The following is a 25,087-nucleotide window of genomic DNA, read 5'->3' as shown; positions in this document are numbered from 1 at the left end:
TTGGTATTTAATGATAATTATTACCTTCTGGAATTCTTAATCCTCTTGGGCGTGAAAGTGCATCACTTAAAATACGAGAATCATGTGCACTACCTTCCCAACCAGCTAGAACATAGGAAAATTTCAAATCAAATGTAGTGGCAGCCAATACATTTTGTGTCGTCCCCCCTTTACGGCTACGAAATCTTCTTTCAATGCTAGGTGGAACGGATGCACGAACATGAGTTCCATCTAATGCTCCAATACAATCTTTAAAATAAGGATAAAACCTTCGATTGTTTCTGATTTCACTAGGAGTTGACTTATCAGGTGATCTAATAACTAGTTTATACAATTTCAAAATAGCTCTCAATACAATCCTAAAGTAACGGTGAACTGTCTCAGTTGATCTATAATATCTGGATCCAATCACTCGAAACCTTACATTATGACCAATTATATGTAAAAATATCAGTACTTGCTCCCTAATATTCACAGATTTAGTTGATTGTAATAAATTATTCCTACTAAGAATATCACACAAATTAAAAAAGGCAATCGGTCTCATCCTTATCATATTAATACAATGTTGGTTACCACTATATAAAATACTATTAATATAATTTTCTCTTTCATAATCTCGATTGACACGAGGGTGAGAAGTAATTTCCTTCCTAGTTTTTAGTTTTTTAATCCAAAGAGCCCCAAAAGCTAAAACTTAAGCCACGACTGCAACAATTACATTTTGATGTTGACTACGATCCATCTACACAAAACAATGCCACACAAATATTTGATCACTATAAAAAAGGTGCAAGCTTTTCATAAGATCACATATATGAATAAAGCTACCATGACTAAAGGGCATACATACATATATGAAAATTGATATCTAATACACTAGTAGCTCATGAAGATATCCAAAAGTTAAGACTTTAAAGATATATATTTATTAAAATAATTATAACGACTGAAATTATTTTTTATTAATTAAAAAAGTTGAAAAAAAACCTTTAATAATGTCGAATTTTTATTAAATCTATGTTAGTATAGATTATTTTAGGTTAAATTATGGTTACTATTTATTTATTATATTTAAATTTATGAATTACGAATTAATATTTATATTTTAATTTGATATTATTTTATTATTTTATTTTTATAATATCATTAATTCATGCTAAATGTTATTTTATTTTATTATTTTTATCTGATACTAATACAACTAGAATTCATGCTGCCCCAATAGAGAACTAGAAATCAACTAGCATACACCCAATATCAGTCTCTAATCAATACACGAGAGTTCTCAATACCATAGTGAATATGAAAATCTCAACACAAAAAAATCAAAGAAAAGTTGGAAATAAATAGTTAGAGAAAGATGATTCAATCTTCTAGCATTCTAATTGCACACCTCTCAAAGAGAATGAACATCCTATAAATAGAGCCAATAGCAAGAGAAAAGGAACTTGATAAGTTTTGTTAAATAATTAATAAGTCTGCTATACCAATGCTTCAAATTTGAAGTCGTCAACCGATAATGATAAAGCAACAATCATTATTCAATAAACTGCTCATGATCAATCATCCATTTGGCTAAGGAGATAATGAAAGAGTTGAACTGTTGAAGTTTCCTATATCTAGATAACCGACCGAGTGACCCATAACATTGTTCTGTCAAAAGATGCCAACAGAACCTTTCAATCTAAGAAACTGAAAACACCATACTAATCAAACAACAATATTATATGTGCTGCTTTTTAGTTATAAGTTCAATTTCTCAAACTTAGATATTTATCTCGAACTTGAATCAAATATACAAGAATCAGATAAGCACAGTTTAAACTCCTAATGTGCTGTTCATACATTGCATTTTGCAAAAAGCTTGCACATGCTTTATAGGATCAATTTGCATATTTTCACAGCTCACACATTACTACAGCTCATACATTACATAGCTTGCTCATTACACAACTCGCACATCATTATAGCTCACACATCACTATGACTCGCAAATTACACAGCTCACACATCATTACGACTCGCACATTGATATATACATATACTAAATCAGTTGACATATAAAATCTTACTAAATCGGGTAGCACATAATTACTTACATAGGATTCGCACATAAGTACTGTCGTAACCATTTTTTGAAAAAAAACGGGAATCGACTTGGATTTTGAAAATGAACACAAAAAACGGGAGTCGCCACCGATCTTTTTTGACTAGGTGTGATCGGGTCACCTCGTTAAAGTGGTTGTCTTTAATAAATAGCTTGATTTATTTAAACAACAATTTTGGTCTACGCAAATCAAGAAAACAGGTTTGGGAGTCGGTTACGCACGAGGAAGGATTAGCACCCTCGATACGCCCAAAATTGGTACCTAGTTGATTAATTAGTGTCTTAGTGTCGAAGACTGAAAACTTGGAAGACTTTTGAAATACGATCCCTCTTTGTAAAGAAAATGCTTAAATATTAAAGACCTTCTTGTCTCAAAATATGAAATGTCATATCCAGTGAGTTAGGACACAACATCTTGAATTTTCGAGAGCGAGCTTGCCTTTTATAAAATCTGTGTATTTTATTAAAAGGGTATTCGATTATTTAGAGTAAACGAGAGAAATCGAAACCCAGTAAGTTAGGGCACGTTTACTCAATTTCTCAAACTCCGAATATTGCCTTTATTCCAAAACAAATTCTTATTTCGAGATGACAAAATGTCATACCCGGTAAGTTAGGGCACAACACTTTGCATCTTCGAGAATAAGCATTTTTCAAAACTCGTATAGTGATTTAAAAAGAATATATTTCGTTATTTAGGTTAAATGAGAAAAGTCGAAACCTAGTAAGTTAGGGCACGATTATCTCGAATTACCTAATACAGGATATTACTTTTATGAAAGAATTGTTTGAATATATTGAGTGAAAAAATATAACGTGATTTATAAAAGCAAATTTTGGTATTAATAATAATGAGCGTGACGATATCAAAAATAATAATGTGAGCAATTATATAAAAATGAAATAATAGCAAGGCTAGTAATGTGTAAATATAAACAAATGCATGAGGAAAATAAAACCATCGAATACATGAATAAATAGATAAAATGCATAAAACATGACAAAAGAAAAATGGCAATGATAACGAAAATAATAATAATAGCAATAGTATAAAACGATAATAATACATATGGTATTAAAATATATATATAATAATAGAAACAAAAAAAATATACATGATATATTAAAAATATACGGGATATATATATGAAATGAGTACATAATAGTTATAAAAATATACATAATAGAATGTACTAACAATATGATATTTACAATATATATGTACATAATATATATGATATGCATGATATAATATTAATATACATGTGCATAATATGGAGCATTATATATATATATGTTAAAAGGATGCATATATGATATACAAATGCATTAACAAAACAATAATACCATAAATTAATATATAAATGTAGACGTATATGTATAGGTTAAAGATATATACACATATAATAATACGTACACTAATATTATTATCAAATATAATGGGGGGCAAAAATAGATATAACATATATGTGTATGGTATGGTATTTAAATGCGTATACATGAAATATACATTAGGAATAATAATGATATATAAAAACTATAAACATATACATAAAATATATATATAAGTGTTAAATGGAAAATAAAAAGATTACTAAATAATAGTGTAAACATGCTAATAATAACAATGAGAATAATAAATAAAATGATAAATAATATTAAAAATAAAAAATGGGCAAAAATAATAAAAAAAACCGTATTAAATATGAAAAAGGGACAGAATTAGAAACAAAATGAAGTTTCGGGGCCGATTTAAAAAATAATAAAGGAGAAATGGACTAATTTGAAAACGCGCGCGACTGCGGAGGGCCAAAAGGGGAATTTCCCCGAGTCCTTAAAATGCATCACTGAAGGGAGGACCAAATCGCAATACGCGACAAACTTCTGAGTTAATTTAAAATAAATAAGAACCTGATTGCAAAATGTACAAAAAGTGGAAGGACCGCGTGTGCAATTAGACCTTATACAAAAAACACGCGGATCCTCCTTATTGGGTCGGGTCGACCCGTTTTCCACCAAAATGACGTCGTTTAGGGGCTCTTCGGGACACCCTAAAACGACGTCGTTTTACCAGGCTATAAAAGCCAAATTTTTGAGACAAAAATCACTTCCTCCATCCTTTTTTTCAAAAATTTTCAGCAGCTCTCTCAGTCTCTCTGCAAGCACCCCAGGGCCGGCCAGTACTCCGGCGAACCGCCACCATCCTCCGCCACCGATGACCGCCGTACACGGCGGTCGGAGGTAAAAATTCCCCCTTTTTTTACTCTTTATAAATATGTTTATCTTTCTTGTGTTTATATTATATGTTTATCCATATATGGATATAAAAAGCATGGATTCGGCCAAGAAACAGAGACGAAAAAGAAAGTAAAAAAACGAGTCACCTTAGGTTATTAGACTTTGCTTCTCGGTATTTCTGTTATTGATATTGCTGGATCTCTTGTTTTGCTAGTATTCTTACAATCTAATATTTCTTTTCATTCTAAAAAATGCCGACCGACCTTCATGGTTTTTGATTCGGCTTTATATATAGCCATTACATGTTTCTTTTCTACTTCCTATCTTTTCTCTATTTAATATTTGCAGGTAGTGGAGCAAGTGGTTGACTGACGTGACCGTGGCGGTGGAGCAGAGGCGGTGGCCAGATTCTGACATGGGGCGGTAGCAGCTGATTAGGCTAGGGTTTTTTGTTCCTTTTGTTTTGGTGTTTGGGTTGAGCTACTGTTGGGCTTAGTGGGTTTTGGGTATTTGTTTAGGTATTGGGCTTTGTGGGTTAGAAGATAGGTTTTGGGCTAGGGATTTAGTGGTTTTGGGTCTGGGTCAAACGGGTTAGAAGGTTTTGGGCCCAAAATTGGGCTTGTACAGCTGCCCCTCTTTGCTTGTTGTCGTGTAACGAGAACAGAACAAAGACTTAAGAAAGACCAATTTGGCCCAGCCATGTCGAATCTTGACTTCTTTAGATGCTCCTCTTCTTTAGGTGACATCGTTCAGCCCAGTGCATCTTGCTACTTTAATCTGCTCCATTGCAGCTTTAGAGAAATAAGATTTGCTATCTTCAGTTTGCTCCACTTGCAGCTTCAAAAAGATAAGACTTGTGACTTCAATCTACTCCGCTGAAACCTCTAGGAGATCTACTGTGGCTTCGAACCTCTCCAGTGCTATTTCAGGAAGATAGAATCCATAATTTTCAGCCTGTTACCCTGCTGCTTAGGGGTCAAGGCTCATCGTCTTTGATCTGCTCCACTACTGCTTAGGGAGGTAAGATCTATAAATTCATCCTGTTACCCTATTACTTAGAGGTTTAAGGCTCTTTTACCTTCGATCTGTTTCCCTGCTACTGAGGGAGATAAGATCTGCAGTTCGGTCTGTTACCCTACTGCTTAGGGGTTTAAGACCTATTGCATTCGATCTGTTTCCCTACTGCTTAGGGTGATAAGATCTGTAGATATTTAGTCTGCCCCACTGCGACTTCGGGGAGATGAGACTTGTAACTTCAGTTTGCTTCACTGTAACTTCAGGAAGATAAGACTCACCGTCTTTTGATCTGCTTCCCTACTGCTTAGGATGATAAGATTTCAAAATTCAGCTTGTTACCCTACTGCTTAGGGGTTAAAGCTCGACCTGTTTCCCTACTGCTTAGGGGTTTAGATCTGTAAATTCAACCTGTTACCCTACTGCTTAGGGGTTTAAGGTTTGAAAATTTGGCTTGTTACCCTATTGCTTAGGGGGTTGAAGCCCATCACTTTCGATCTGTTTCCTTACTGCTTAGGGGGTAAGATCTGTAAATCTTCAGTCTACTCCACTGTGACTTCAGGGAGATGAGACTTACTGGATTCGATCTGTTCCACTGCAACTTCAGGGAGACAAGATCTGTAATTTTTAGCCTATTACCCTACTTCTTAGGGGGTTAAGATCTGTAAATTTAACCTGTTACCCTACTGCTTAGGGGTTTAAGGCTTGGTGAATTCACTGATTCTAGGGACATGACCTGTAGAATCAGCTCCATGTATTTATGCTTATGCCAAAGAATTAGGATGCTATGATTAAAGTGAATCAAATGCTCCTAATTAGATGCATTATGAATAATCTATGAATGTATGAATGCAGCATGTTGTGAGCGTGAATCCCTTTTTAGGTTGCCATTGCTCTTTGTTCATCAAGGTTCCTTCACTGAAATGGTACCCTGTCTTCTTGTTCAGTTCAACTTTTGAACAGAAAACCCGAAGAGGTAGTCCCAATTTAAACTCTTTCTTCTCAGATGCTTCCAATCTTTGAGTTTGGTTAGTTCTAAAAAAATAGTCATGTTTCAGGTTCCTGTACTATTTAGAAACTTTCAGAGTAATATGCAGAACTCTTTTTGTGAAAATGGCTTTAGTCCATTAATAATCATTTCAATGCAAAATGCTTGAAAAAGATCATAACAATGACAAAACTGAAATTTATCAGAAACAACATTTAAAGGGAATAGATTAATCGCAGTCAACAAACATTGCTGGAATACAAAATGAATAAAAGGGAATAGGTGCCCCAGATATCGCAGCGTGAGTTTCTCTATACTGACTTCTTGAGGACTCCATTTTTTTGCCCAATATGTGTTTAGGGGATCTAGAGTACTCTTGCAGATGTCCCAAGATGTAACATCTCTCCTCCTTGTTAATTTAGGTACCATAAGACCATCGCATGCCCCACCTTTGATCAAAATTTGAATCGCCCTTTACGGGTTTTGAATTCAAAATCCCTTTGGTCTCAAGGTGCTCTTTGCGAGTTTTCACCCTGGCCTCTCCTTTTTTTAGGCGAAGTATTTCTTAACCAAATCCGAATTCACGGGATTGGATAAGGTTTTGCCATCCATTTCAGCCAATATCAATGCTCCGCTAGAAAAGGCTTTCTTCACCACATAAAGCCCTTCCCAATTTGGCATCCATTTTCCTCTAAAGTCCTTTTGTATGGGCAGGATCTTTTTTAGTACTAGGTTTCCCTCGTGGAACTCTCTGGGACAAACCTTTTTGTTGTAAGCTCGCACCATTCGCTTTTGGTACATCTGACCATGGCGAATAGCCCGTAGCCTCTTTTCTTCAATCAAATTCAACTGATCGTATCAGGGCTGAATCCATTCTGCTTCATCCAACTTTACTTCTGGCAAAACTCTGAGGGAAGGAATCTCGACCTCGATAGGTAAAACTGCCTCCATCCCATAGACTAATGAGAAAGGCGTTGCCCCAGTAGAAGTTCTGATAGACGTTCGATAAGCATAGAGGGCGAATGGTAGCTTTTCATGCCAATCTTTATAAGTTTCTGTCATCTTTCCTACAATCTTCTTGATGTTCTTATTGGCTGCTTCGACTGCACCGTTCATCTTCGGGCGATACGGTGACGAGTTGTGGTGTCTGATCTTGAACTGACTGCAGACATCCCCTATCGTGCTGTTGTTCAAATTCAATGCGTTCTCAGATATGATCCTTTCCGGCATTCCATATCGACAGATGATTTCCTTTTTCAGGAACTTGCTAACTTTTGATTTAGTGACATTGGCATATGAAGCGGCCTCCACCCATTTGGTGAAATAATCGATGACCACAAAGATGAAACGATGCCCATTTGAAGCTTTTGGCGAAATTGGCCCAATCACATCCATGCCCCACATCGAGAAAGGTCATGGCGAAGTCATGACATGCAGAGGTGAGGGAGGTACATTAATCTTGTCTCCATAGATTTGACACTTATGACATCTTTTGGCGTAGTTAATACAGTCTCCTTCCATGGTGGACCAATAATAACCGAACCTCGTAATTTTCCTGGCCATTGTAAAACCATTAGCATGTGTCCCACAGATGCCCTCATGGACTTCCTCCAAGATCTTCTTGGCCTCAATAGCGTCTACACATCTTAATAGTACCTGATCCTTTCTTCTTCTGTATAGGATCTCCCCGTCTAAGACATAGTCACTGGCCAGTCTTCTCAACGTTCTTTTGTCGTTCTCAGTAGCTTGGTCGGGGTACTCACGATTCTTCACATATCGTAGGATATCGTGGTACCAAGGGTGATCATCATTTTCCTCTTCTTCTTCAAGGTTGTAACAATGAGCCGGGGCCTCGTAAATGCTCATTTGAATTGGTTTCATATCCTCTGGTTGGTTCACCTTAATCATAGAAGCTAAAGTTGCTAGGGCGTCAGCCATCTGATTTTCTTCTCGTGGGAGGTAGTAGAAGACAATATCATCAAACTCTTTAATTAACTCAAGGATCAACCTCTGGTAATTGATCAATTTGGGGTCTCTTGTCTCCCATTCACCTTTGAGTTGATAAATCACTAGGGCAGAATCTCCATATACCTCTAACACCTTGATTTTACGTTCTATGGCTGCACGTATTCCCATGATGCGTGCTTTGTATTCTGCCATATTGTTCGTGCAGTCAAAATCCAATTTACTAGTGAATGGATAATGATCTCCGTTACCCACAGCATTTGATGCTCCGTCAAAGTTTAGCTTCCAAGGGTGACCTTCTTGAGGGTCTTCTTCAGTGGTTGCTATGCACATTAGATCTTCATTTGGGAAATCAAAGTTCAGAGGCTCGTAGTCCTCTAGGGCTCTGCTGGCTAGGAAATCTGCTATCGCACTCCCTTTTATGGCCTTCTGGTTCACATAGACTATATCGAATTCAGAAAGTAGAATTTGCCATCGGGCCATTCTCCCGTTCAAGGCAGTCGACTCCATCAAGTATTTCAGAGGATCCATTTTAGAGATCAGCCAAGTTGTATGGTATAACATGTATTGTCTCAGTCTTCGGGTTGTCCAGATCAAGGCACAGCACAACTTTTCAATGAACGAGTATCTCGTCTCACACTCAGTAAACTTTTTACTGAGGTAATATATCGCTTTTTCTTTCCTTCCCGATTCATCGTGTTGGCCAATCACGCATCCCATAGAATTTTCAAATACCGTCAAATACAGTATCAGTGGCTTATTTGGATTAGGTGGTGTCAACACTGGGGCATTAGACAAATATTGCTTAACTTTGTTGAAAGTCTTCTGGCATTCCTCGTCCCAACCACTAGGGTTGTGTTTCTTAAGGAGACGGAATATGGGGTCACATTTCTCGGTTAGTTGTGAAATAAATCGAGCGATGTAATTTAGTCTTCCTAGGAATCCTCGAACTTCCTTCTGAGTACGTGGTGGAGGTAACTCTTGTATGGCTTTGACTTTATCTGGGTCAATCTCAATCCCTTTTCCACTGAACACGAATCCTAGCAGTTTTTCTGACCTGGCTCCGAAGGTACATTTTGCGGGATTGAGTTTCAACTGGAATTTTCTCAACCTCAAAAATAATTTCCTCAAGGCTTGCACATGCTCTTCTTCAGTCCGAGATTTGACGATCATGTCGTCGACATAGACTTCAATTTCTTTATGCATCATATCATGAAATAGGGTTACCATGGTTCTCTGATATGTTGCCCCTGCATTTTTCAATCCGAACGGCATTACTTTATAGCAGAAGGTTCCCCACATGGTCACAAATGTGGTTTTATTCATGTCTTCAGGATGCATCTTGATCTGATTGTACCCCGAGAAACCATCCATGAAGGAGAAGAGTGAGTAACCTTCCGTGTTGTCCACTAAGGTGTCGATATGAGGCAACGGGAAATTATCTTTCGGGCTGGCCTTGTTTAAGTCTCTGTAGTCTACACACATCCGTACCTTTCCATCTTTTTTAGGGACGGGGATGATGTTGGCTACCCATTCCGAGTACTTAACTACTTGTAAGAAACTAGCATTAAATTGCTTCTTGACCTCCTCTTTTATCTTCAACAAAATATCGGGCCGCATCCTTCGAAGCTTTTGCTGAACTGGCTTGCATTCTTCTTTGATGGGGAGCCTGTGTACCACAATGTCAGTACTTAGCCCAGGCATATCTTGATATGACCATGCAAAGACATCCTTGAACTCTTGGAGTAACTCAATAAGGCCCCGCTTTGTCTCTGTGGCGATGCAAGCTCCGATCTTTACTTCTCTCCTTTCTAGTTCATCTCCCAAGTTCACGACTTCTACGGTCTCTTTGTGGGGGAGAATCTGTTTCTCCTCGTGTTCTACCATCCTTAACAAATCAGGGGATAAGTTACAGTCTCCGTCATCCTCAAAGTCTTGGGATCCCTCCAGACACATATCTCACTCGAAAGGAGATTCTGAATTAGTAGCAACGTCACTCGCATCATTGATATCTAGAAACCTGTTGTAGGTGTGAAGGAAGATGCAAAGAACAAGAGAATCTAAGAATAATGATATGTGTGGTATGATAATGAATGAAAGAATAAAAGAATATTTGCACGGAATAAGTTAAAAGGATGCATTTCATTGAAATAACGATTTCGAACATAAGCCTATTTCACAAAATGACACTTGTTACTCCTAGGCCTAGAGCAATAAGTGTGTTTTGGACATTACTCTGAGTTAGTTCTAAAGACTACAGGAATCTCTTCCGCAGTCCAATTATTCAGAACACTTCCCGGCTCATAGGGGTGAATGCCTAACAAATTCTCTACCTCCGTTCCTTCTTCATATGTGGCGTTGATGTCCAAACTCTCCATCATTCCTTCCAAGATTTCCTTTCCCGACGTCTTCCGCTCAGAGTGAATGACCCCTCCAGACACAAAATTTTTCAATATATGGGGGAAGATCATTGGTTCCCATTCGATTTCTCCCCCGTTCAATCGCGCTCTCCTTCTTTCTTGCTTCTTCTCATGTTCCTTCTTTGTTTGTTTCATGTCCGGCTTAAACCCTAACCCAAAACGGTCTTGTTTGTCCTTCATCATTGGTATATTAATCCTTCCCTGGAGGTATCTCCTGAGTCCTCTTCCGGGTAGAGCCCCTTTTTCAATAGTTAGCCGTAGTCCCATTCTTGTAGTCTCAGATAACCTGGGCATTGGAATCTTATTTCCTTCGATGATGAACGTCGCGTTCACAAACTCCAAAGATCGAAAAAAGCACTTGATTGCTTCATCATTTGCCTCCAGATATGGGCCATCACTGGTTATTGCCGCGATGATGTCCTCTTCCGCATTGATTGTTACTAACTGACCTTCGGTCACTAATTTCAACTTTTGATGCAGCGATGAAGGGACTGCCCCCGCCGAGTGTATCCACGGCCTCCCCAATAGGCAATTATACGAAGGCTTAATGTCTATGACCAAGAAATCTACCTCGTATGTGCTCGGCCCGATTAAGAGGGGTACTTCAATTCTCCCTATTACTTTCCTTTCCGTGCCATCAAATGCTCTCACTATACTTTGGCATGTCATCATATGGGAACTATCCACTGGCAACCTACTCAGCGTAGATAGGGGTAGGACATTCAGTGCAGACCCATTGTCAATCAATACCCCCGGTAACGTGTACCCTTTACAGCGAGTCGTGATGTGCAAGGCTTTAGTTGATCCTCGGCCCCCTGGCGGTACCTCATCGTCATTGAAGAATATGAAGTTGTCGGCACTTATATTGTTGACTAAACGGTCTAGTTTGTCTACAGAGATATCGTTAGCAACATAAGTTTCATTCAGCACCTTCATCAATGTGCTGCGATGGGTTTCGGAACTTAAAAGTAAGGCCAGTACCGATATACGCGCTGGCTATTTGTGCAACTATTCTACGACACTATATTCGCTGTGATTTAGGAATTTTAAGAATTTCTTGGCTTCTTTTTCAGTCACTGATTCATTAACAGTTGGTTCAGGCCCCGCCGGCTTCTCTTTCTTTTACTCAATTGCTAATGATTTTTCTTTAACCTGCTTGACTTTTGTATTTGAGGTATAACGCCTTCCGCTGCGCGTATAAAAACCTTCATCTTGAATTTCCTTTGATGCATTAATCGGGGTCTCCTCTCCTGGGAATGTCACATTGCAGCTATAGTTCCACGGTACCCTTTTGCTATTTTTATAAGAAAAACCAACGGGCTTTTGGATCACAACCTTTGGCGCAACTCGTGCCCTGGATTCATTCATTCTCGGACTTGATATGATAGCCAACTTTGTAAACATCCTCCGTTGACCCCTCTTCGGAGGCACACACATCTGCTTCTTCCAGACTCCCGACATATTCGAAGAATTCCAGCTCCTTATTATCCATCAATCCTTGTACTAAAGCCTTGAATTGGCTGCATTTCTGAATCTCATGATCCTCTTGATCGTGGAACTCACAATAATTCTTCGCTTCTCAAGGTCTGACCCTTGAATTCTGTGCTATCAACCCTCTTTCCACCATTTTCTTCCAAACTTCCTTCAACGGGGTATTCACTTCTGCAATACTCATCTTAATTTCTTTCCCTGAACTCTCGATTATCGCATTTATTCCCTTATCCCTATTGTTAGGTAATGGGTTCTCTGTATTGGATGCATCATCAATTTTCACAATCCCCATGTTGATGAGTTTTTCAACCAATTTCTTAAAAGTGGTGCAGTTTTCTATCAAGTGTCCTGTGGCTCCCGCATGGTATTCGCATTGGGCATTTGCGTCATACCATTTGGAGTATGGAGGTTGCATTGGCTTTAGATAGAAGGGAGACACAACATGTGCATCAAATAAACTGTGGTATAACTCCTTGTACGTCATTGGAATGGGCGTAAATTGAAGTTTCTCCCTATTTTGTTTTGTGTTGGGCTCTTGTCTGGGTGGGCCCTGCTGTCCAGCAGTTGTCGACCTTGGTTGGCTTACGGTGATCGATTTCAAATATGAGCTCACATTATTCACCTCGTGCTCTTTCTTTCTCGGCGTTGACCTCTTGGCGTTTTCCCCAGCCTCTATTTTCCCACATCTTATGGCATTTTCTATCATTTCTCCAGACATTACTATGTCCGAAAAACTCTTGGTTGCGCTACCCAGCATGTGGTTAATAAAAGATGCCTTCAGGGTATTGATGAAGAGTATAGTGGTTTCCTTTTCTAACAGAGGGGGTTGGACTTGTGTGGCCACTTCTCTCCATCGTTGGGCGTACTGCCTAAAGCTCTTATTATGTTTTTTCTCCATATTCTGTAAAGTGATTCTATCAGGGGCTATGTCTGCCACATGACCGTACTGCTTCATGAAGGCTTGTGCTAAATCTTTCCATGAGCTGATCTAGGCGAGACTCAGTTGGTTGTACCATCTAGAAGCGGCCCCAACCAGACTTTCTTGGAAACAGTGAATTAATAGCTAGTCATTGTTGACATGGCCTGCCATTCGTCTGCAAAACATAGTGATGTGAGCTTCGGGACAGCTAGTCCCGTTGTATTTCTCAAATTCCGGAGTTTTGAACTTGGGAGGGAGTACCAGGTCTGGAACCAAACTTAATTTCTTAGCGTCGATTCTACCACGATAGTCGGTGCTTTCCATTTCTTTAAAATTTTCTTCCAACCATCTACACCTTTCTTCAAGCTCTCTTGGGAGTTCTACCCTTATCTTTTCTGCTTCTATTACTTCATCGAGATTGAGGACCACAGGGTTGGTTGGATTGTCCCCTGGATTAGAGCTCGAGCCGGCCTGATAATTCATCGGTGCCGAAGTACCGGCCTGAAATGGTTGGGGCCTAATTATGACCAATGGCCTTCTTGGGTACATGTCAGGTTGTGTCTGAACATCCGCTGTGGTAAAACCTGGAGGGTAGGTAAGATCTTCATTATCTTCTCCCGCATTGATCAAAGGGCTTTTCCCTTTTTCTAATCCACCAGCCAATAGACGAGTTAATTGGTCCATCATGCTTTTCTGGGACTCCAACATATGGTCCCTCATATCTTGCTGGATTTTGGCAAGCTGTTCTTGCGTATGTGTTTGTAATTGATCCTGCATCTCTTTTTGCATTTGTTCCAATCTCTCTAACCTTTGGTCCATTGCCCTTGTTTTTCCCCTTGTACCGTAACGATGTTCTAGGGTAACTGCCATGATTTTTAGGGTTTCTTGTGAGTTTTAGTACGTATGATGCAATGCTGATACATGAATGTGATGAATGCGACGAATGCAAAAAAGCGTTGATTCCAATTCGATTTCATTAGAGTAACTTTTCTAGAAAACAAGTTTCTTTACATAAAATAGATTACATATAAGGCTTGGCCCTGATACTGAAGGCCTTGACCTGCCTAAGAAGCCAAGCTAACTTTTGTCCTCGGTCCGATTCTGACTTGTATTTTAAACTCAGCACATCGGCTTGTACTGCTAATGTTTACAAGTGATCAGCCACTTCTCGCACTTGAGTCAAAGCTTCGCTCATGACGTAGTCCCTGCTTCTGACTTGATCTTGAGATTGATGAAGTTGCTCCTTCCATCGCTCGTTATTTACCTCGAGGAGTTCTATCTGAAGTTCACGATTTGCAGCTGTTTTGAGTTCTTCTATATTCTCTTTTAATTCTTCGATTCTGTTCTGACTAACTTTCAACTCGATTGCAGAGTTACGCGAGCGATACTGATACAATGACCTCTCTAACTCTGATACCCGGATCTTTAACCCTTCTTTCTCATTCTGGCTTTCTACCAAATTTCTTTTCAAAGCACCTTCTCGAGCTTGAGCATCGCGAAATTTTTTTCTCCCACTGGTTTGCTTTGCTTTGTTCTTCTTTAACTTCATGTCGCCATTGTTCGGATGTTTTTCCTAACCCAGCGGTTCTCATTGATCTGCGCAGCTTCTTATAGTCTATTTTCAAACTGTCTAAGTCCTCTTCAGCCTTGTTTTTCCCTTTTCTGAGTTTTTTAGCTTCTAGTTTCTGGACATCGACATCTAACCCTAACTGCATCTTTTCTTCTTCCAACTGCTCGATCCTTTTTTCTAGCTCCAGACTCTTTCTCTCGAAATCTTGCCTGATGATTTCTAGCTCAGATGGGATTACTTTCAAGTGCTCTTCTATCGACTGAGGATTCCCTTGATCTGATGTAGGGATGTTGTCGTTAATCCTCTGATTCCACCATCGATCGTACTCAGGAGTAGTCATGGGATTGGCAGCAAACTTCTTCATTCTACGAGTCTGGTTCCAGGCATTTGATATCTCGCGAACTTTCTTTTTGTAATTATTCCCTGTGAACACGAACTCGCAATGGGCTAACCTGTATGTTGGTGGTGTAAACTGTCTGGATCTGTATTGTCGCAATGCAAGCAGAGGAGCATACCCGACGGCCCCCCATACTCCTAACAAGGGAACCCAATCGAATTCTCCGCATCGGTATAATATTTCATCAGGAACCATCCACGGGGCTCTCTATTCAACATCTTCTTCTTGCAGATTTTGGAGCACCGTCATCCAATTTTCTTCTGTCACATCATCTCGCCTCGGTGTAGCCACTAACTCTTTCAGCGGAGAGTAATTTTCAGAGAAGATGCGATACGAGACCTTTTCCACTTTCCAAAAATGGTTGTGGAACCAGGATAGCAAGATCTGTGCACATCCAATAAATCTCCCTTCGCCCACTCTTCTACAAACATTTAATGATCTGAAAGTGTCAGCCAAGATTGCGGGTACAGGTGTGGTTCCTTTACCAAGCCTGTCAAAAAGGTCAGCAACAGCCTCGTTTACATGCCCCAAAGCCTTAGGGAAGATGACCAGTCCATAAATGCTCAAGGCGAAGACATCTACCCTTTTCTTCACGTCGAGGTGCGCTAAGACTAGATCCCTTAGGTTCCTCCAAAGAATGCATTTACAATCTCCTTTTTGTTTGATCCGGGTTGTCACCCACTGTTCGCTCATCCTTGTGATGTTCATCAGCTTTTTCGAAAATGCTGGAACGTTAGCAGGTCTAGCATAAATTCTGTCAACCTGAATCTTTGGGCAATGGAGCAAAGTCGTGTATTCTTCTATAGTAGGTACCAAATCTACTTTCCCGAAAGTGAAGCAACTGTAAGCAGAATTCCAATATTGGGCAAGGGCTCGAAACAGGTGTTCATCTACCTTGACATCGAGCAGATAAGGTAAATCACCGTAATGACAATAGAATAGCTGTTTGACCTCATCATCCCACTGATCCCAAATTTCTTTCATCTCTTGGAGATTATTCTGAGTTACGCTGATCCGAGTAAAATTCCACAACTCTGACACGTACCCCTCGGTAAGACTGTCACCTTTCTCTTGTTGTGTTGTCTCAGCCCATGTCCAGACAGCCGCGTTGTCTTCTACTTTATCAAAAAACCCCTTTTCCATGATAAGCTATCTATTTAGGAACCGAATGTGAATCAACACCTTTTACAATGAAAATGCCATGCAAATACAATCAAAGTAAAACAAAGCAAGTCAGTAATTTATACGCAGTTCAAAGCAAACAAAGAATAATAAATATAGCACTTGCTCAGGTGACCACTAAGGTTTCGGAGTGGCTCTACCTAGGGCGGGTTCTTAAGGCTCGCTACATGGGGGTTTAGTTCTAGAGTAGGGGTACCTGAACCAGCAGATTCCTCGATCTTCACCCATTATAGGCTCATACAGACCGAGTTCAGTTCAGGGGAATACATTTCCCTATGGCTGGACAGAGATGAAAATCTCACGAAGACATAGGTACGGATGTATACCGAAAGCGATCCACTATCCTGCACGGAGGTGAAAACCTCACGAAGGAGTAGTTTCTCACTCTCACTTAAAGGGGTGTGACCACAGCGGTCATGCAATGCAATATGCAAAACTATTTAAAGACTCGAACCAACGTAGCAAGTATTGTACCACAAAAATAGATGATGAAATGCAATGAAAGGATCATATTTCAAAACCAAATTTTCGATTTTCGATAAAATGACAAGAGTTAATCAACTTGTGGCTTGACTCTCTCATTCGTGTCCCCAGTGGAGTCGCCAAGCTGTTGTAACCATTTTTTTGAAAAAAAACGGGAATCGACATGGATTTTGAAAATGAACACAAAAAATGGGAGTCGCCACCGATCTTTTTTGACTAGGTGTGATCGGGTCACCTCGTTAAAGTGGTTGTCTTTAATAAATAGCTTGATTTATTTAAACAACAATTTTGGTCTACGCAAATCAAGAAAACAGGTTCGGGAGTCGATTACGCACGATGAAGGATTAGCACCCTTGATACGCCCAAAATTGGTACCTAGTTGATTAATTAGTGTCTTAGTGTCGAAGATTGAAAACTTGGAAGACTTTTGAAATACGATCCCTCTTTGTAAAGAAAATGCTTAAATATTAAAGACGTTCTCATCTCAAAATATGAAATGTCATATCCAGTGAGTTAGGACACAACATCTTGAATTTTCGAGAGCGAGCTTGCCTTTTATAAAATCTGTGTATTTTATTAAAAGGGTATTCGATTATTTAGAGTAAACGAGAGAAATCGAAACCCAGTAAGTTAGGGCACATTTTCTCAAATTCTCAAACTCCGAATATTGCCTTTATTCCAAAACAAATTCTTATTTCGAGATGACAAAATGTCATACCCGGTAAGTTAGGGCACAACACTTCGCATCTTCGAGAATAAGCATTTTTCAAAACTCACATAGTGATTTAAAAAGAATATATTCTGTTATTTAGGTTAAATGAGAAAAGTCGAAACTCAATAAGTTAGGGTACGATTATCTCGAATTACCTAATACAGGATATTGGTTTTATGAAAGAATTGTTTGAATATATTGAGTGAAAAAAATATAACGTGATTTATAAAAGCAAATTTTGGTATTAATAATAATGAGCGTGACAATATCAAAAATAATAATGTGAGCAATTATATAAAAATGAAATAATAGCAAGGCTAGTAATGTGTAAATATAAACAAATGCATGAGGAAAATAAAACCATCGAATACATGAATAAATAAATAAAAATGCATAAAACATGACAAAAGAAAAATGGCAATGATAACGAAAATAATAATAATAGCAATAGTATAAAACAATAATAATACATATGGTATTAAAATATATATAATAATAATAGAAACAAAAAAAATATACATGATATATTAAAAATATACGGGATATATATATGAAATGAGTACATAATAGTTATAAAAATATACATAATAGAATGTACAAACAATATGATATTTACATTATATATGTGCATAATATATATGATATGCATGATATAATATTAATATACATGTGCATAATATGGAGCATTATATATATATTAAAAGGATGCATATATGATATACAAATGCATTAACAAAACAATAATACCAGAAATTAATATATAAATGTAGACGTATATGTATAGGTTAAAGATATATACACATATAATAATACATACACTAATATTATTATCAAATATAATGGGGGGCTGTAGCACCCCAAACCCGGCCCAGACGTTATGACCGGATCCGACATGCCAAATCGAAGCATTCAAAATATTTTATATTGTTGAACCAGAAAAACTTACTTAGTGTTTTAAAAGATAATTTCATTATAGGTTAAAGTGAATGGAAGTTGTGCACCAGGTAGGAAACCGGAAAAGAGGTGGTGAGTCCATCGGACTGCTTAAGTACCAAGCTCCCTTCGGATCCAATCCTAGACATGCATACTGCCATTGCCACACCTTAACGTCATGGATATTTCTAGGAAACCGATTTGATTATGTCATTTTTAGGAAAAGTGATTAATTTTGGAAAATACTTTCATTGCGGAAGCTTTGCTTGTTGTCGTGTTATTTTGAAATCAATTGTTGTTTTTGAAAACGCGCCCTAAAGCTATCCAATTTCAACAGTTAAAATAAGTAATACCTATCTTAGTAATACATATTAAAACCATCAAAAATAATTAAGCGGCCTTATTACATTTAAAAACCCAAAACTTCAAACGTAAATAAAAGGATGTCCAGTTCACCAGAAGAAAATCAAACTTTCAGAACGGGTGGCCACTCCGAATTCCCTCACAGCTCCAAGCCCACTATGGTTGAGGATTTCCTGCGTGGATGAAAATAAAAGGGTGAGTTTGGGGAAACTCAGTGTGTAAGGAAAACCCATTCAAAGCCCAAGTCAGCTCAAGCCTATTGGGCCTAAGCCCATTTAGGTAACAGTGGTACTGGGCCAGAGCCCTTTTCAGATTACAATAAACTGGGCCTTAGCCCCTTATTCAGATAACAGTATGGCCCATAGGCCCATTTCAAAATACATGCAACATCAATAACATATGCAAGCCCATTTGGGGAGACTACTCAACCCACCAACCACTACACTCCACCTGTACCAGCCATACACTCCATGTGGGGATAGCTCAACCCACCCAGCCCAACACTCCACAGTTGCAGCATTGCTGCTCAGTTAACAGTAAATTGAGGCAAAGCCTACAGTATGTGGACAAGCCACTTTCAGTACTTCCTCCGTCAATATCCCAATCCCATGCATCAAATAATAACAACATGGCATGCAGTAAATAACAACAGTCAAACATGCATTTAAGTCAATTTAACCCTAGGGGTATTTCAGTAATTTATCTCCTAGGGGTAAAAACTGTAAATTTTCCACTTTTAAAGGTATTTTAGTAATTTATCTATTTTAGGGTTTTTCATGTATATTCCTACTTTTCACGTACTAACAGAATCACTATCGAGGGTTCTTACCGAATTGGGCCCGTTGGCCCATCATTCCAGTTTTGGCCCATTAAGCCCAAAAATATCGAGGGCACAGAAATCATGCACTTTGCAGTCCAAACATTGCAGCTTACCAAAAACATTAATCGATTTACCTCACGAGCATTCGCACACTCGCAAATCTACAAAATACCAGTTTTCGGTATTTCGGGTTTTCGACTTTTGCCGATCTAGACTAAGAAAGAGGGAGTTAGTTACACACCTGTTTGCGACGATATGCTGACGAGATCCACACACAAACTGCAAGCTGTCATTACCAAATCACTCTTTCACACATAACTTGCATGCATGTTTTTTTTAAACATGTATATCACCAATCAATCATCACTTATCTATGATTTTACTTAAGTATAATCTCCATTTCATCATTTTAAAGCACAACATATTAGCCGATTTTTTTTCCTTAGCATCTAAGGCACATGCATGCTCATTTGTTTGGCTCAACTTCACCTATCTTCCATTTTTCATCAAAAGAACATGAAACAACAACCATTTCCTTCATTTTAATTCATGACCAAATGCTCGCAACACAACCAAAAACCAAAATATGCTTCAAGAGTTAAGGTAGAATCAAGAAGAACTCATGAACATCAAGATAGAAGCAAACTACCATGAACTTACCTTCAATTTTCTTCCCCAAGTGACCGAACATTCAAGAGCTTTCTCCTCTCCTTTCTCTTCTCTAACTTTAGGCTATGATAAACAAAGATGGACAAAACTTTGTTCTTTTCACCCCTTTTTCTTTTAATAAAATTTCATATTTCATCCATTTAATTCTTTAATACAAAAGACATGAAATGCCCATCATGGAACATTTACCTAACAATATTTACCTAATCCATTATCATGGAACATTTACCTAACCCATTATCAATTTGTATCAATTTGTACCATAAATTATGGATATCAAGTGCTCATATTGTCTACAACAACATCATGGCTGACCACTTCATGTAAAATGGGAGGTTTGTCATGCAAATCCTTCTATTTTGCACTCCTATTTATTTGGCCACTTCAATTTAGCCTATAGCATTTTCAAACATTTTCTCATAGGTTCTATTTCATAATTTCACCCCATTTTTCTTATGGAACAAAAATTAACTAAAATTGTCGGGTTTTATCTTAAGCTTGGCTTTCTAGAGGCCCACTAACATAATTAAACTTATGCCAACATTCACAGAATTCCCGAAAATTAGGGCGTTAGAGGGGCAAAAATAGATATAACATATATGTGTATACATGAAATATACATTGGGAATAATAATAATAAATAAAAACTATAAACATATACATAAAATATATATATAAGTGTTAAATGGAAAATAAAAAGATTACTAAAAAAAAGTGTAAACATGCTAATAATAACAATGAGAATAATAAATAAAATGATAAATAATATTAAAAATAAAAGGGGCAAAAATAATAAAAAAAACCGTATTAAATATGAAAAAGGGACAGAATTCGAAACAAAATGAAGTTTCGGGGCCGATTTAAAAAATAATAAAGGAGAAATGGACTAATTTGAAAACGTGCTCGACTGCGGAGGGCTAAAAGGGGAATTTGCCCGAGTCCTTAAAACGCATCACTGAAGGGAGGACCAAATCGCAATACGCGACAAACTTCTGAGTTAATTTAAAATAAATAAGAACTTGATTGCAAAATGTACAAAAAGCGGAAGGACTGCGTGCGCAATTAGACCTTATACAAAAAACACGCGGATCCTCCTTATCGGGTCGGGTCGACCCGTTTTCCACCAAAACGATGTCGTTTAGGGGCTTTTCGGGACACCCTAAAACGGTGTCATTTTACCAGGCTATAAAAGCCAAATTTTTGAGACAAAAATCACTTCCTCCATCCTTTTTTTCAAAAATTTTCAGCAGCTCTCTCAATCTCTCTGCAAGCACCCCAAGGCCGGCCAATACTCCGGCGAACCGCCACCGTCCTCCACCGCCGACGACCGCCGTACACGGCGGTTGGAGGTAAAAAATTCCCCTTTTTTTACGCTTTAGAAATAAGTTTATATTCCTTGTGTTTATATTATATGTTTATCCATATATGGATATAGAAAGCATGGATTCGGCCAAGAAACAGAGGCGAAAAAGAAAGTAAAAAAACGAGTCACCTTAGGTTATTAGACTTTGCTTCTCGGTATTTCTGTTATTGATATTGCTGGATCTCTTGTTTTGCTAGTGTTCTTACAATCGAATATTGCTTTTCATTCTAAAAAATGCCGACCGACCTTCATGGTTTTTGATTCGGCTTTATATATAGCCATTACATGTTTCTTTTCTACTTCCTGTCTTTTCTCTATTTAATATTTGCACGTAGTGGAACAAGTGGGTGACTGACGTGACCGTGGCGGTGGAGCAAAGGCGGTGGCCAGATTCTGACATGGGGCGGTAGCAGCTGATTAGGCTAGGGTTTTTTGTTCCTTTTGTTTTGGTGTTTGGGTTGAGCTACTGTTGGGCTTAGTGGGTTTTGGGTATTTGTTTAGGTATTGGGCTTTGTGGGTTAGAAGATAGGTTTTGGGCTAGGGATTTAGTGGTTTTGGGTCTGGGTCAAACGGGTTAGAGGGTTTTGGGCCCAAAATTGGGCTTGTACAAGTACCTTTCAAGTCGATTTACTCAAGCATTACAAGGACAATTAGCACATATTTTGCCAAAGCAGTTTACACATACCTTATAGCAGCTATCCACACATGCTTTGCAAAGACAATGCATAAATAGTTTACAGTTACACATGACTACCCTACATAGTAATCTGATTCACAAAGAAAATTTCACAGTAATCTAATTCACAGCACATACCATCAAATCGGCAGCAGAAAAATCTAACAAAAATTCCATTAAAAAACAGAAGAATTACCTGAAACAACAACAGAATCTTGACGAACAGCAACAAGAAGGTGAATCTGAAGAAAGATCAAAAGAAAAAAATCGGTTAAAATTTCAAGCATAAAATCAGCTAAAGAAACAAAGAAGGCATAAAATTTCAGGCTTGACTCCGGACACAGGCTAATTACAACAAATGATGTATTGTAGTATCCTACCAAATGATATTTTATTTGTAGTTTATTAAATTTCATTATATTCTAGTATCCATCTATCCCAATTCAAAAAACACAGGTCAACATTGGCAAAGGTAAAAAATATTGACAGAAAAACACACAAGTGGTATGGAGAAGAGTCAAATTTGTTGAACATCAGTGTCATTTTCTAAGGTGGTCCAATGGAGTTTTGTTCTCTCACGTGGAGAAAATAAGGTTTGTTAAGTCACAATAAAGTATAATATAAACAGGCATGCAATTTCTCGCATAACCAAAGTGATAAAGAGTAGAAACTTCAGTTGCTCATACAAATGCAAAGAGAATTGAAGGATGTCTTCAACATTATATCTACCTGCTCTTGCTTGAAACAGGAAGCTTTATTAGTGATTCAATGCCAGCTACATGAATAAAATCATAAGTACGTGGGTATGTTGAGAAAGGTTCACACCTGCAAACAGCAATTGAGCTCATCAGATAACCATAAGTGTTTTCCCTATAAGACTAAGCACATCACAGCACAGTATATAGTTTTCAAAGTTAAACACTGCACAGTACAAAACCATTGCTACAATTGAATAATCCCACAAATAAAGAGGAATCAAGAAGACAAGCAACCACAACAATCATTTAAGGAGAAGGTTAAGGATTACACAAGTATCTAGTTTGAAAGTTAAACACTGCACAGTACAAAACCATTGCTACAATTGAATAATTGCAAATCCAACTAAATTACCTAAATCCAAGCAAGTACAGTTTTCAAAGCAGGTTCGATCAAACAGGGAATAAGGAGTAGAAGTTTGCTTTGGGCAGAAAGGAGTCAACATGGTATTTCCATGGGGAAGATTGTCACAGATAGTAGATGACAAAACAAAGGCTATTTCGTATATAAAGAAATAGTGGATCAAGGCTCAAGGTAAGTACCTAGGTTGAAGGTGGCGACTGCTTGCTCGATGCGAATGAATAGCCTAATTTCTTTCGTACCCAGGAGAATGGGAATTTTCCAACTGACCTTCAGAGATGGGAATCAACTTGCTTGCTTCTACGCGTTTTCCGTAAGCGCTAGTTCTGCTTTCACTGGATTCTAGAAAGGCAGTTAGTTCTTTGACCCCAGGAGAGGCAACTCAATAGGAGCTGCTATAGAATCTGAATCTGGCTTTGCTGCTTTCAAGCTTAACTTTCTTCTTTTTGGAATGACTGCTTCTTGTACTTCAAATCTTACCAAAATAAAACCCCTGAAAATCCCCCCAAAAAAATGGTAACTAAAAAAGAGAATTCATTGGATTTCAGAAAGGGTAGAGCTTTACCTTAAGCCAAGACCCGAAAAAACCAGCTTTATGCAGGAAGAGGAAAATGCCTGCAAAAGAGAGAGAGAGATTGCATGAGAAAGAGAGAAAGAGAAAGAGAAAGGAAACGAAATACCAGCAGCAAGAGAACGAAAATTGAACAGCAGCAAGAGAAGGGGCCTTACCTGGATGAAGGAGAAGCACGGGAAAATGTCTTACAGAAATTGAAACGGTAAGACATTTTCCCAAAATGTAAGGGATTTTACGCGTGATTTGAAAAATGTTTTCCAAATGGAAAAGGTTTTCAGGCTACCAAACATTGGAAAATGAGGAAAATGTTTTCCGGAAAATGAAATACAACCAAACAAACACACCCTTAGTTCTAGGTGATTAAATAGGTGAAGTACATAGATGTCGATTGGGAAAGGAACCCTGCTAGGTTGTAAAAAAATGCAGCTGATTTAACCGAGTAAATGTTGCATCAACGCGATATCACCCCCTCTTTTGTCCTTAATTGCTTCTATCTTTAGTGTTGCGACGTTGGCAATAGTTTCAGCCTAGATAGTAATTTTTAACTCTCGGTTTGACCTACATGGCCATGTAACTTTATTTAATTATCTAAAGTGTAATAAAAATTACTGGATAATCCAATTATAAAAACATAAATATATACTAAAATCACTTGATTTAGCTATTAAACAGGTTAAAGTTAGTGAAAAAGGTATGTAAATAACACCCTAGATCGTGGAAGATCAATTATCATTCTCGGTTTATAGTTTCAATCTATCAATAATCCCTTTGATAGCTTGCTGTACTGGGGTTGACTCATTGACTTCAGACTGATCACGATTTTCTCTCCTATGACCTAATCTTAAAGCATAATTGGATAATTTCTTCTTCGAATCTGGTGGAAGAAAAGATGAAGGTATCAGATTATGGATAACAATATCAGAATCAAGAGCTTATTTATTCCTAACAGCTAAAATTGGGAACTGATTCTCCTCAACAAAGATAACTATATGGTGGGTACAATCTAAACCCATTTCGATTTTGTAATCTGAAAAATTAAACAATGAAGGTACTCCATCTGACCTATCTGTCAGGCCCATCAATC

At 38.1% G+C, this 25,087-nt stretch overlaps 1 long non-coding RNA gene across 1 annotated transcript; it reads right to left on the bottom strand.

The window, feature by feature from the left end:
- Positions 1 to 714: 714 nt before the first annotated feature.
- On the bottom strand, positions 715 to 23,869 carry LOC121219413 (uncharacterized). The gene is made up of 3 exons (XR_005916136.1): positions 23,612 to 23,869; positions 22,510 to 22,555; positions 715 to 745 (listed from the first exon to the last, which is right to left on the bottom strand). It is a non-coding gene; the product is annotated as an uncharacterized lncRNA (long non-coding RNA).
- Between the last annotated feature and the right edge of the window lie 1,218 nt (positions 23,870 to 25,087).

The sequence above is a fragment of the Gossypium hirsutum genome, chromosome A03, assembly GCF_007990345.1.
Source record: "Gossypium hirsutum isolate 1008001.06 chromosome A03, Gossypium_hirsutum_v2.1, whole genome shotgun sequence".
Taxonomy (NCBI): domain Eukaryota; kingdom Viridiplantae; phylum Streptophyta; class Magnoliopsida; order Malvales; family Malvaceae; genus Gossypium; species Gossypium hirsutum.
This window is presented reverse-complemented; position numbering and strand designations above follow the sequence as displayed.